Raw genomic sequence first — 14,512 nt, 5'->3', positions numbered from 1 at the left:
TACTGGAAAGACACAGATTCCAGTCCTGCACTTGCTCACATGGGCAGTTCTAGGACTATCATATTTCATCACTTTGAATAGGACTACTCACATTAGTAGGTGCTGGCTAGATCAGGCCTGTGGAGCTGTGATTACACATTACTGAATGTGGATGAATGTCTTTACACCACATGGCTTCTGATCATTCGCTGAAAGAAAATACCAGCAGCAATGGGAGATACACAAGGAAAACTTTTACTATTTGGTCAGAAGTTTGCTATCTCTGGGTCCAGCAAACTGCAACCTTGTAACAATCAGTGTTGTTATTTAATAGGCTAAGCAGAAACTTTCATCCTTACTAACAGTTTTCCGTGGCTCTAAGATCATCTTTGCATGTCTGAGTTATCTACCTAGGACAATTAATAATGCATATAAAAAATCAAATTAAATTTAATGTAATTAAACAGTTTGAGAAATTCCCTAAGAAATTTGGCAGGTCAAGACTGTTTTCCCATTAAAACCAGCTGAGTAATGATAACACAAAAATGATATTTTCTCTTTTGGAAACCATGAAGTAGCAGGAAAGCAGTATTCCAAATATTATTAGCTGTCATATTATTTCATAAATATAATTTACTGGGAAATAGGGCTGTTGATTAATCACAATTAACTCAAAAAATTAATCCTGATTAAAAAAATTAATCACGATTAATCACAGTTTTAATTGCACTGTTAAACAATAGAATACCAATGGAAATGTATTAAATATTTTGATGTAATTACACATTTTCTTATATATTGTATTCTGTGTTGTAGTTAAAATCAAAATGTGTATTATTTTATTACAAATATTTGCACTGTAAACATGATAAACAAAATAAATAGTATTTTTCAATTCACCTCATACAAGTACTGTAGTGCCATCTCTGTTGTGAAAGTGCAATTTACAAATGTAGAATTTTTTTTTAGTTACATAACTGCACTCAAAAACAAAACAATGTAAAACATCAGAGCCTACAAGTCCACTCAGTCCTACTTCTTGTTCAGCCAATCACTAAAACAAGCAAGTTTGTTTACATTTACAGGAGTAATACTACCCACTTATTTTTTAAAATATCACCAGAAAGTCAGAACAGGCATTTGCATTACACTTTTGTAGCCAGCATTGCAAGGTACTTACGTGCCAAATATGCTAAACATTCATATGCCCCTACATGTTTCGGTCTCCATTCCAGGGGACATGCTTCCATGCTGATGACGCTCATTAAAAAAATATGCATTAATTAAATTTGTGACTGAACTCCTTGGAACCTGACACTCCCACAAGTGTACAAACCACTGAACTGTAAAGTCATTTTCTCTCTTCAAGAATATTTAAGTATTGCATGTAAAGTGGGACAGCTTCAACAGGAGAGATTGAGAGGGACTCACCTTAAAATACCCAATAGCCTAGTGGTAAGGGCACTCACAGGTTCAAATCCCTACTTCACCTCAAGCAGAAAGAGGACTTGAACCCAGTCTCCCAAGTCCTGGGTGAATAAGCTAATCACTGGGCTAGAAGGGGGAAACCATGACCTCCTATAGTGTTGTTGATTTTGGGGGGTGGGGATGCACTAATCTGATAGATATGGTTTAAGGCAGCCTATAAGGACGTCTACAAGATCAGGCCTCAGAGGAGATTTTGATATGGGAATGCCTAGCTTGAGTATCCTGCCAGGGATTAGTCATGAGCTGGGCACCAGGTGTCAGGTGCCAGGTTGCTGTGTACATGCTCAGCAGCAGAAAATGTAGGTGACCTTATCAGTAGGCCCCTACAGGGTTAAGTGGCAGCTGACCAGGGTTTTCGAAGATCCGAATTTTGGCTTGGGTGCCTAAAGGAGCAGTTGTTTGCCTAAATCTTTTTGTGGATCTAGCTTTAATGTACACTCTGGTTTGAAGACTTTACTTCATACCTGTTTGTAAAATGCATGGTTGCTGCTATGCAATGAATGTTAGCTAGTGACTGGAAGCAACAACTCTATAGGAAGGAGCAGTGTATAGCCTCAGCACATCATTGCCTCCTGGAGCTGCAGAGGCTTTGTACCTGCTACTACACCCCTTTGTGGGATGCATCACACTCCACCCTCCCCCCCGCTTGAGCAGCCAGATCTGGTGGCAGGCATATGGGACACTAATATACAGGCAGCTCATATTTCACTTGTGATCACCAGAACCTTTTAACTTGCAAAATCTAAGAGGTCACCTATTGTGGAAGAATCCTATTAAACATTTTTGACAAGCCAGTGGTTTGATTTTAGCATAGTTACCACATCGACACTGCTATTTTAAATATATTTGAGAATAACAGTGCGTTATTCTTTTGAGCCTGCAATTTGGTTGGTGGTTGTGTGAAAATGTATGTTCTCTTTGACACATTTAATCAACTTATACCTTAATATTTTGTGAAATACTCAAGGGGGGAAGGAGGGAATATAGGCCCAGACCTGAGGAAGAGCTTTGTGTAGCTAAAACACTTGTCTCTTTCAAGAAGAAAAGTTGGTCTAATAAAAGATATTGCCTCACCCACCTTGTCTTTCTAGTACCTTTTCTCTCAGTCACAGGAAGACCATAGGTAGAAACAGATAATCTCATATTCTGACAATCATAATCTGGAATTTGGAAATGCCTGTTTGCAAAACCCTAACAAAAAATGTATCCTTCCCATTAAAGGACAATTAAATGCATTAGTTTTCCAGTCAAACTCCTAAGAGCCTTCCCATAGAATTTGAAGTCACTATTTGAAGTGTTTGCTTTACACTTAGTTCTTAATGCATACTGCCCAAGGGTTTCTATAGGCAAGGAGGAAATCATTATGATATCCTTATTGGTATTGAATAGCACTTTACTCCACAACTAGTCTAATTGATTTCAGACATGCCCTTTGTTTCTGAATGAGAATTAGACTTTACAAGAAGGACAGTGAGATGAAAAAAAAATCTGCATAGATAGCTGTTGAAGGATTAGGTATGTAAAGGATGCTATTAATTTTCAACACACTCTAGGAAATAAACAAAAAAAATGCTTCTGTATTTGGAAGTATATTTATTTGCTTGTAGCTTTCTGAATTTTTTTTTTGGGGGGAAGTGATTTTACAACTTTGTAGATTTAGATTCACAACAAGTACATTTTACTACCAAAGTGCAATGAAACACTCCCATTCATTTGTTGATTTCTAGAAATATTTACATAAGCTTATGAAAGTAATTACAATGAATAAGCTATGAATCTTGTACTTTCAAAATATTTGATATACTAAGCAAAATTTGTACATTTAAGGGGTCAAGATATTTTCATGTGCCAATTAGCCAGTAGTGCATGACAATGTTCACTTGGAGATGATTACAGCATACACTGAATGGTGTTATTTTTATCCTTCATATTGTTATGGTCTTGATAAAAAAGCACAGCATATCTAAATACATTACACACTTGAAATTTACAGAAATTATAAATGGGAGCAAAATTACCATCAGCTATGACAGGAGAACCTGAAATGCTTGTGGGACCATAGTGAAACTCCAAGGAGTGAAACTGTCTCTTTCTTTCCCTTTTCTTCCCTTTCCTCCACCTATTTTCCTTTATTATTTGAGTGTAAGCAGAGGGTACACATTCTATCTCAGCATTTATCATCTGGAGTCTGGCTCTATACTTTCCTTGTTCTCTTTCTTTCACTTTCCTCCAACCCCCTTCAGGCTGCTTCCCTGCAACAGAGATTGGGCTTGATTCTTCCCTCACACTAGTTTACATCAGTATAACTCTGTTGTAGGCCAGATCCTCACTTTGTGTCATTTAGCATAGCTCCATTGTCTTCCTCATATTAAGGATTTGGCTTTTAAAAGAGTTGCTCCTGATTTACATTAGAATGAGAGGAGGATCAGGCCCACTGTATTTGGTTTAGTAAAGTATCAAGGGGAGGAGGGTAGAGACCCTCTGTTGCTTTTTATAGAATGTAAAGGCATTGTACCCTCTGGGGATGGGGATGGAACTGGCTTCTGAACACAGTTATGGTTCTATAATCTTCATTATGGCTTGCAGGCAGTGTGGGATAGATTCCCAAGGGCAATTTAGATGTGAGTGAGATAAGCAGGGGAATGCCTAGTTTGAAAATCATGCCAGGGATTTAGGTCTGAGTTAAGTGCCAGGCAGCTCAGGACTGAGGCAAATTCTTTCATACCCACAAGCAGAAATTTAGGTGCCATCATGGAAATGTAGGCACTTACAGACTGTACATTTAGGCAGCAGCTGATGAATGACAGGCAGACTTAAATGTTGGACTTGGGCACCTAAAAGAGCAGTTAGACATCTAAATCCCTCTTGGGAATCTAGCTCTGTGTCTCTTTCTGGAAAGAACTATCCCAAAGTAGGTTTTTCTCTGTGATGATGGGGATTGCTAGGGAACCACTTCAGGCAGCTATTCTCAGTAGTGGCACTGTTGATTCCAATTTTCCAGTACACTCCAGAAAATGCTGCCAGTGTTAGTTTAGGCCTGTCCCAAGAACATGTGACTCCTGACTTGTCTCTCCTGCTGTTGATGTGCTGGCTTGTCCTGAGAAACAGGTACCAGGACAGCATTCCAGCCAGCACAATGTTTCTAGAAGTGTCAAATATTTAAACCATCACCAGAGGTCATATGAAGACCTTGACAATATTGGCAATTGCAGTTCTTCCCACATGGTTTCCTTCACTGACAGATGGAACATCTGTACTACTAGGAGAGCCATTTAATTGCTTCCCAATTCTGCAAGCATTTGGCAGATACCTGGAAAGTGTTCTTAATGTGGAGGGCTGGAGACACTCGGTTCAACTTAGTCACAGCCACAGCATGCTGCAAAAATGTAGCAATGGTGGAACTTTGCTCACTCAGGGCCAAAGAGAGAAACAAATATTGGTAGTTCAAGAACCACAGAATACCAAATACCCAGCTAGACAGCCATTCAAAGCCCTGTTCATGGATTTTAACAACAACGGATAAAGTTAACTGGTAATTCCCTCCACAGCTTCACCCAGCAAATACTAAAACTTATTAATTGCTTTACACATCTGATTTACTAGACTTCCTTCATGGTCTAGCTCTCCTTTCTTAGTGTCTTTCCCCCCTTTTAAGATTTCCACTCTTATTCTATCTGCATCATTGACATTTACAACACTTTCAGGATCAGAATTATGATGGTCAAATTCAAAGCACAGTTGTGACTTTCTTCATCTTCTTAAGTGCTCCTTCTGTATAATTTCTGTAAATAGCTAATTCTCAGATTATTGGGAGTCTGAATTTGAATGCTTGATTCAAGTGTGCTATGTGTTTCCATCAATCAGCTGTAACACACTGAACTGAACAAATATTGCCACAACTTCTTTAAGCTTTTCTAGACACAGAGTTACTGCTTTTGTCAGCAAAGGATGGATACTCCTGGATGGATAACCATTCCAAGATACCAGAAGGTTATTAGAAGTCTCCTACCATTGATATTTCTTTTCTAGTTCAAGGGTCTTGATTTCATGATGTCTGACCTCTTTATCAGGATACATTTTCTGCAGAATAACTTGCTATCCTGCTGCTGTCTCAACACTAAGTTGATTAGTCTCAATTGTGTCTGTCATGAATAGCTGATGGTTGACAGGCTAGCAGGAGATTTATAAATTCCTGCTGTTTCAATAATTCATTCTGCCATTAGATTACACATTGTCTATAGCAATTTCCAGCATGAAGCATTTTTCAAAATTCAGTAGTATATGCTCAATAAAAAAAAATCACTTCTTTTTTATGCTCATTGTGTTGCATAAGGATAAATACTGTACTCTTCCTCCATTATCATCACAATGCAGGTTTTGTCACTAGTCCTTTTGTAATCCATGGGAAGTAAATACTCAGGAATACACTCCCAAATAATTTCACCCCAGGGCACTCTTAGCTACTGTCAATGAGATATTGATTAGAAGGCAGTGCATGGATAACCAACCAGAGCAGGTTAAAAGGATGGATGAGGTTACACGGCACTGAGTGAAATGGGAGTCTTTGTTTTTGTCTAAGATCTTCTGAGACATCTCAGTAAGCTACTGTGAAAGGGAGTCAGAGAAATACTCTCCATGAAATGAAAAACATACTGAAATGGTCCGTGATTTCACACATAGTTACAATGCAATAGGATTGCTCCACAGTAGACAAATGCTGGGTTGTTGAGTTACACTTTGTCTACATCTAGTGAGCTAAATCAGTGAGATGACAGAAGGAATCAGATGTATGCCCAACTCTTCAAAAACATTAACCTTAATTTACTTCACCCACCTTTTTTTAAGGAAAGTTCTTATCATTATTAAAGTAAAAGCTGAAGGTTCTAAAGCCCCAAGAATAGGCATTGGAGGATTCAGGGGGAAATAAAGCAATGCTTATTGAGAGCTTTTAAAAAACAGAGCTCTCTCAACCACAACAAGTAGACTTAAGACTCACAACCATTGTTTGGGAAGTCTTCCCCTGTTTGTCCCTCGTGAAGTCACATAGACATAATGATGTAAAATTTGGAGATTTGTGCCTTGTCCTTAGGGTGACCAGACAGCAAATGTGAAAAATCAGGACAGGGGGTGGGGGGTAATAGGAGCCTATAGAAGAAAAAGACCCCAAAATTGGGACTGTCCCTATAAAACCGGCACATCTGGTCACCCTACTTGTCTTCAACAGAGTATTAATCTTGGCTCCATTCTCTTAGCTTCTTTATGAATTAGATGGTGTCAGCAGACCAGGTCATAGGAGGTCAGGCCTAGTGGATGGAGCAAGAGTCAGGCCTAGTTGTCAGAGCCCAAATGCCAGAGCCAAGGGTTGAAGCAGAGTCAGAGTCATGGTCGACTGTCAGAACTGAATTACCGGTGTCAGGGAAGGCAGGAGTAGGGCTGGTTCTGAGGCCAGAGCAAGCTTGGAAAAGGATGGGAACAAGACTGGGTTCAGGGCAAAATCTGGGCTGGAGCCAAGGAGAAACAAAACAGGAGCAGGGCTTGGAAAGACAAGCACAAGGAGACAGAGAGTCTGTGTTAGTGAGCAGCCAGCAAGCTATTGCTGCTGCTAGGTTTAAGAACCAGCCTGCTGGCTTCCTTAACCAGTCAGCCAGGACTGGCCATCAGGTAGCCTAGGGTTACCATATCTCATAAATAAAAAAAGAGGACCCTCCACGGGCCATGGCCCCGCCCATTTCCCCACCCTAGCCCCGCCCCAACTCCGCCCCTTCCCCCACCCTATCTCCGTCCCCTCCTCCCTCCCACTCCCAGCCAGGGGGAAAGGGCTGCCCCAGTGCTACCAGCATCACGGTTTCCCGGGCAGCCCCCAGACCCTGCGCCCCCAGCCGGCGCTTCCCCAGCGCAGCTGGTGCCCGGGAGGGGAAGCGCCCAGCCAGGGGCGCAGGGTCTGGAGGCTGCCCAGCAAACCGTGAAGCCGGTAGCGCTCGGGCTTTGGGCAGCCCCCTTGCCTCCGGACCCTGTGCCCCCAGCCGGGCACTTCCCCTCCGGGGATCCGGCAGCTCTGCGTAACTTACACTGTATAAGTTACACAGAGCCGAAGAGGAGCAGAGCCTCCGCAGCTGGAGGCTCTGCTCCTCTTAGGCTCTGTTTAAGAGCCGGGCTGCCCCAGCGCTACCGGCTTTGGGCAGCCCCCGTGCCTCCAGACCCTGCGCCGCCGGAGCCCGGGAGGGGAAGTGCCCGGCTGGGGGCGCAGGGTCCGGAGGCAAGGGGGCTGCCCGAAGCCGGTAGCTCTCGGGCAGCCCGGTTCTTAAACAGAGCCTCCAGCGGCTGGGGCTCTGTGTAACTGACACTGTGTCAGTTACACAGAGCCCCTACCGCTGGAGGCTTTTCTCCTCTTTGGCTCTGTGTAACTGACACTGTGTCAGTTACACACAGCCCCGGCGGCTGGAGGCTCCAGTCCCGGCGGCTCTATTTAAGAGCCGGGCTGCCCGAGTGCTACCGGCTTCAGGCAGCCGGGCTCTTAAACAGAGCCGCCATTTTCCCGGACATGTTCCGCTTTTTGGCAATTCCCCCCGGACGGGGGTTTGACTGCCGAAAAGCCGGACATGTCCGGGAAAAAGAGCACGTATGGTAACCCTAAGTAGCCTAGCTGGCTTGTTAGGGTATCAGGAGTATTGAGCATGTACAGCTGAGGGCCTTACTCCTGACAAATGGTTCCCATGATACCATTGTCCTTTTTCTTTGTCTGGCCTTCTAACACACTGACAACTTGTATGCATCTTAATATAGGCTTAGGCATGCAGTGCAAGAGTTTGTCAGGAACCTGCTACAATGTATCCTATTTGGCAGCTTTTTCCTATCCTCTTCTCATCACATATTCTATTTTTCACAAGACTATAGGTGTAAAGAGTGATAAAGTGTAGGGTATGTAGTGTTGCTGTCACTAAAAATCGACATCATTCATGGACAGAAGATGTTTGTTATGCTCCATTATGTATTATAAAATGCACATGGTGTTTTCTGAGTAGGGCACAAGGGTGTTTTAATACAATTCCAACACTTTAAAAATAAGGTGTTTGTCACATTGGATAGGGCACAGAGCTTTCAGTGCTAGTTCACTACTCGCGTAGGTAGCTGAGTTGTCTTAGTCAAGTTTGCAGTGCAGACGTCAATCTCACAAAAATAGTTGGAATACATTATGAAAAATCACACAGAAACAACAGCAGTCTCAGTGGAATGCCATTGACTGCACAGACACAAAGATTAAACTATCCTCTTAGCCCTAGAGTTAGTAGGTCGAGTAAGAAGGGAAAGCTTTTTGCTTCACAGACACCGCTTGGCTGCTGCTTGGGTCTGAACTGTCTTGAGCAATTCACCCATCCTTTCTGAACCTCTATTGTTGCTTCTCCTACTGGACTTAAGCTCTGCTCACTAGTTTTCTTGCTTCCTACCCCCTGCAGCTACTGTTTCTACCTCTCTGGGTCTGGAGTGAGGGCTCACCTGCTCCAAACTCCTCCATAGGGTTGCCACATTTTGGGGGGGAGGAGGGGAATTAGGACATTTAGTCACAATTGCAGGAAAATGTATGGAAATTATTTAATGAATTAATTTGCATGTTATCAAATAATCTGCATATGATTACCTACTTCCATTTTTAGAACATTGTCTATGGACTTAGTGATGGTGATAAGTGTTAGACTGACATACCCTGTGAATGAAGTCCTCTGTTATTTACATGGCTGCAGCAGGAGGAAACACATCCCCCTGCCAACACTGCCCTGTCAACATGCTTGAAACATGATCTGGGCTCTTCTAATGGTAACACAAGTGGCTCAGTCTCCACGGGCTATACAGTTCTTGGCCTCATTGCTATGTTTGCAAAGCACAGTCCTGAGTTTGTGAGTGAGAGCTGGAACTGAGACTTACCAAATTCATTTCACATACGGTCCACCAAACATCCACTGCATGGGAACAACATTCAATCATTTTTGAGCTTGGCTGTATTCATTTATTCATACATTCTCCACATTCCCCATTCCCATAAAATTCAGTTCTGCTCACAATAATGTGCATGTTCTTCCTCCCACTAATATAATCCTGCCCCCAAAGTCATCTAGTCTATCTGCTCATTCCCTAAGATGCTTGTGTATGGAGCCTGTGCCAATGTTGGCTGCCTCTCACATTCCGCCCATCAGGTGGTCCAGAGACATCTATATGGAGCACATCATGGGATACCATCAATACCAGGTTGAGTGATCAAGACCACCAACCAGGGAAATAACCCACTTCCTTCCCTGACGAACCAAGGGACACACCCCACCCGTGTACTTATTCGCTACACTGATACTGACTTGGACTCTTAATACATTCCATGGGTGGCCTACCCAAGCCCACTTATCCACTGACGCATTAAAAACTCCCACATCCCAATCTGGGTCTATGTTGACTATGTAATATGTATGTATCTCGTGATCCTTGTAACCAATACCTGTAATCCCTTACAAATCAAACCTGACCCCAGATGTACAGAACCTTCCCTCTTAACTTGTATATATTTAATTTTAAACATTAACTTTAATAAAATTTTTAAATCTGTTCTTCCCTCTAAACTGTGTGTCTGTGTGGTCACACAATAGTCCATCAAGTGCCGTGCAGGGCCAGCAGCCTGCCAAAGAGGGTGCATGTGCAGGGTTTGCCTGAGTCCCACCTGACCTTCCGAAAAGCCATCTGGGCTGACGGAGGTGGCAGACAGGCAGGCGAGCAGCAGCATCTGGAGACGGCAGAGGGACCCAAGCTGCAGGGGGGCAGCTGGATGACCAGCTGAGCCGTCTGAGTTCTCTAGAGCAGGGGTGCCCCTCCTCCCCCCTGTTCCACTGCCATTTACAACCACCACTGCTCCTTCTCTCCCCCTCCCCGCTCCAGTTCCTCCCCCAGAGCCACCCCTGGCCACACTGCTCAGGACTGGGAACCTCCTCCTGTCTGCTGTGTGGGGGAGGGGGAAGGAGGGAGAGGGAAAGGCTGATCATAGAATCATAGAATATCAGGGTTGGAAGGGACCTCAGGAGGTCATCTAGTCCAACCCCCTGCTCAAAGCAGGACCAATTCCCAACTAAATCATCCCAGCCAGGGCTTTGTCAAGCCTGACCTTAAAAACCTCTAAGAAAGGAGATTCCACCACCTCCCTAGGTAACCCATTCCAGTGCTTCACTACCCTCCTAGTGAAAAAGTTTTTCCTAATATCCAACCTAAACCTCCCCCACTGCACCTTGAGACCATTACTCCTTGTTCTGTTGGGGGTGTCCCCCTCCCCCTGCCCATGTACCCAATCTCCACAGAGCTGGGGTGATGGCACAGGGGGAATCTGTCTGTGCTGCTGCCTCTCTGGATCTGGAGCTCCCAGCAGCTGCTGTGTCTGAACAAGCCTTCAGGCTCCTGACCCTAAGTGGTTTCTTAAAGAGACAGTGCACTCATACACTCTCTCAGGCACACACACAGTCTCCCTTACACAGTTCCCCCAACATACACATCAACACTCCCTGCATCCAGGTCACTTTCCTCACCTGTGCTGTGCTGTAAAGTGAGCATCAGCACTTGTTAATTATCCTTTGTTTTAATATTCTTTCTTTCTTCTTCTTCTTCTTCTTCTTCTTCTTCCATATTATAGTAACTTTTAAAAATATATATCTAGGTTTTTTTTTCTTTCTACTGGTGGCGCACATCCGCACATTACCTCAATATGGTGCACATAACAAAATTCATTCCACACATGGATGGAAAAAATTAGAAGGACCATTGCCCCATAGTGATATAGTTATACCGATGTAAGTTTATAATGTAGACCTGGCCTTAGGCACCTAACTCCAGGAGACGGTTCACGGCTGTGAATCCCAGATGGAGGTAGGTGCCCAGTAGGTACCTAATTTTTTGAGTGGAGTGGGGCATGAGCCAGACCCCTCTCCTCTGCATTTCCTAGTGGCTAGTTTAGGCTCCCAACTCAGCATGCTGCCTTTTGTGTCCCATTCTTAACTCTCCCTGTGCATTATACAGGGAGTCTGGGCCCCTAACTCAGGGCTGTGCACTTCACTAAGCAGTAGAATGGTCTAAAATAGAGGTTCCCAAAGTGGGCGATACCGCCCCCTGGGGGGCGCTGGAACGATCCAGGGGGGCAGTAGTAGGCTCGGGTGCAATTGGGGGGTGTTGAATAAAAATAAGGGGGCAGTGGAAGCATAAATAAAGAAGAGAATATAAGAAAATTTTGAAAAAATGTTCGTACATGTTTCATCTGTTGTGTAACATAGAGTTAAAGTTGTAGTGATTACTTTATTTTCCAAATAAATTCACAAATTATAATCGATCAGGTGTCAAGTCCGCCAACAGCTCTTAACAAGCAAGTGTTGGCAGGCGAGCGTGTCGCGCATTGTCAGGAAGTCCAGCATGCATCGGCAGGAATATGTGCGTGTAATGACTTGTTTACAATACGATACTATAAATAGGCGACATGTATGAAATCTAATTTAGATTGTTTCTGAATTGTGTAAAAAGCAGTTAACAATAGTGCAATAAGTATTTAAAAAAATTTATTCATATTCGATACCTTTGATCTTTACCGATTACGGATCACATACAAAGCAAATTGTATTATTGTTGTTTCAATAAACAATGTATTTTTATACATTTTCTTACATATCTACCGTACGTTTCTGTGTCTCTAGTGCTTACTAATAATAAAATCGTAGCAGGCTTGTGTCGGTACAGTACTATTTGAAGTGTACAGTCAATATATTTGTCGTATTTTTTATTACAATATTAACGAAAACAGGGGAATGAAATCGTAAAAAAACTGTTAACTATTAACATTTATTTATATCTATCGAATCATCTGTGTTAATTGGTAAATAAGGCATGTGTTAATAAGGAACAATTATTTAAATAAGGGCAAACTAAATTAAAACTATTAACTGATTTTAATTGCATATTGATTATTTTTTAAATTAATTATTTCTTGGTAAATTTAGTTTGATATTTGACAATTTAATATCAAATACATATATCTAATGCTGAGCAAAGAACAAAACCCAGTTTATTAGTTTCATTAGTATTTTAGTTTGGTTGTCTTTTGCCATCTTACACAAAAAACACTGTATACCTGATGTTGTGGGCGATATTTTAATAACACAACTATTGCAAAAAAATTTGGTTCCGGCGAGAGAAATTGCACTTTTTCAATTATATAAATTGTTATATAGCTTTATAATTTTATACAAGATGATGATGGGTTGCGTGCTTCTTACAACATTTCGTTACTGATTGCTAAATCGGGAAAACCACATACTATTGGTGAAGAACTAATTCTACCGGCTATAAATGAGGTAATACGTGCTATGCTACACAAGCCAGCGTCTGATATTACCAAGAAAATTTCTTTGAGCAATAATACAGTGCAAAGAAGAATTGATGAAATGGCTCAAGATGTTGAAGACTCATTATGTGAGTATTTAAAAACATCCCAGTTCTCTATACAGCTTGATGAGTCAACTTTGCCAGGAAATGAAGCCTTACTTTTAGCATACATGCAATTCATAAAAGAAGACAAAATTTGCCAAGAATTATTATTTGCTAAAAATTTGCAAACTGATACTAAAGGAGAATCGATATTTCATGCATTGGAAGAGTTTTTTAAAGAAAAAGAAATCCCCCTGATTAATATCTTGTCAGTTGCTACTGATGGTGCTCCAGCAATGATAGGGCACTACAGGGGTTTTCTTGCATATTTAAAAAAAGTGGTTTTGAATGTATTCGCTGTACACTGTGTCATTCATCGTCAACATTTAGTTGCCAAAAATCTGAGTGAACGCCTACATAGGTCATTACATTATGTCATTAAACCAATCAACAAACTCAGAAGCAATTCATTGAATGACAGATTGTTTGGACAACTTTGTTTTGAAAACGATGAAGAATTCAATCGCTTGCTGCTTCATACAGAAGTTCATTGGCTATCAAAAGGTGCCTGTTTGGATCAGTTTTATAAACTCTTTGACTCAGTGCTAGAGTTCCTAGAAAACAAAGATGAAGCTTTACGAGCCAACTTGATTGATTCCAAAAATGACACAGCTTATTTGACAGACTTGTTTAATAAATTTAATGAAACAAATTTACAGCTCCAAGGCGATGAGCTGAATTTAATCAAAACAAAAACTGTTATTTCCGCGTTTGTGGCAAAACTTCTTCTGTACAACTGAAATTTAGGACGAGGAGAATTCAGCCAGTTTCCAAATTTATCAACAGTAGAAAAACATGATGAAGACTTGCTTACCTATTGTCAGCACTTGGAGGCTCTCCATTCTGACTTCAATCAATGATTTGAAGATATTCTTAAAATGAACATACCCGATTGGGTTTTGGACCCTTTTTCAAGTACAAACACAGAAGAATCTCCAAAATTACAAGAAGAACTGATAGAAGTAACAACAAATGAGGAATTGAAATTTAAATTCAAAGATGGCTACCAACAGTTCTGGCTGCAAAAGCAGATACCTACACTTTATCCTGGATTATGGGCTATAGTACAAAAGTTTTTAATTGCATTTCCTTCATCATATTTAGTGGAACATGGGTTCAGTGCGGTCACAAATCTGTTAACTAAAAAAAGAAACTGATTGCAAATAGCTCATCGCGGTGATTTAAGAATGCTGCTGACAAAAATAGAGCTGAACATTAATAAATTGATAGCAGCGCACCAGGTTCATCCTTCTCATTAGGATTATTTTTAATATAATTCGTAATTTTTATTTTAGTATTATCCTTCATTATCTTAATTTTCTGTGTGTAATGCGAATGTTACTATGGTTGATTTTAATAAATAATTTTATAATTTCAAGCTTCAAGGTGTCTTATTTACAACAACATCTTTCTTTACTATATTGTAGGACGTAGGTAGAAATATAGATATATAAAAGAACGCAAATTTGTCACTGCATCTTTCTGTTTGTTCACTTAAAGAAGGTAGATTTCCAGGGGGGCGCTGAGTAATTTTTTTTCTGAAAAAGGG

At 41.4% G+C, this 14,512-nt stretch overlaps 1 pseudogene; it reads left to right on the top strand.

Moving 5' to 3' along the window:
- The window catches only part of LOC117877172, a 58,126-nt pseudogene extending 43,904 nt beyond the window's left edge, over window positions 1–14,222 (top strand).
- The last annotated feature ends 290 nt before the right edge of the window (window positions 14,223–14,512 follow it).

This window comes from Trachemys scripta, chromosome 1 (genome assembly GCF_013100865.1).
Source record: "Trachemys scripta elegans isolate TJP31775 chromosome 1, CAS_Tse_1.0, whole genome shotgun sequence".
Lineage (NCBI taxonomy): Eukaryota > Metazoa > Chordata > Testudines > Emydidae > Trachemys > Trachemys scripta.
Note: the sequence above shows the minus strand (reverse complement) of the source record. Positions and strands in the feature narration are given on the sequence as shown.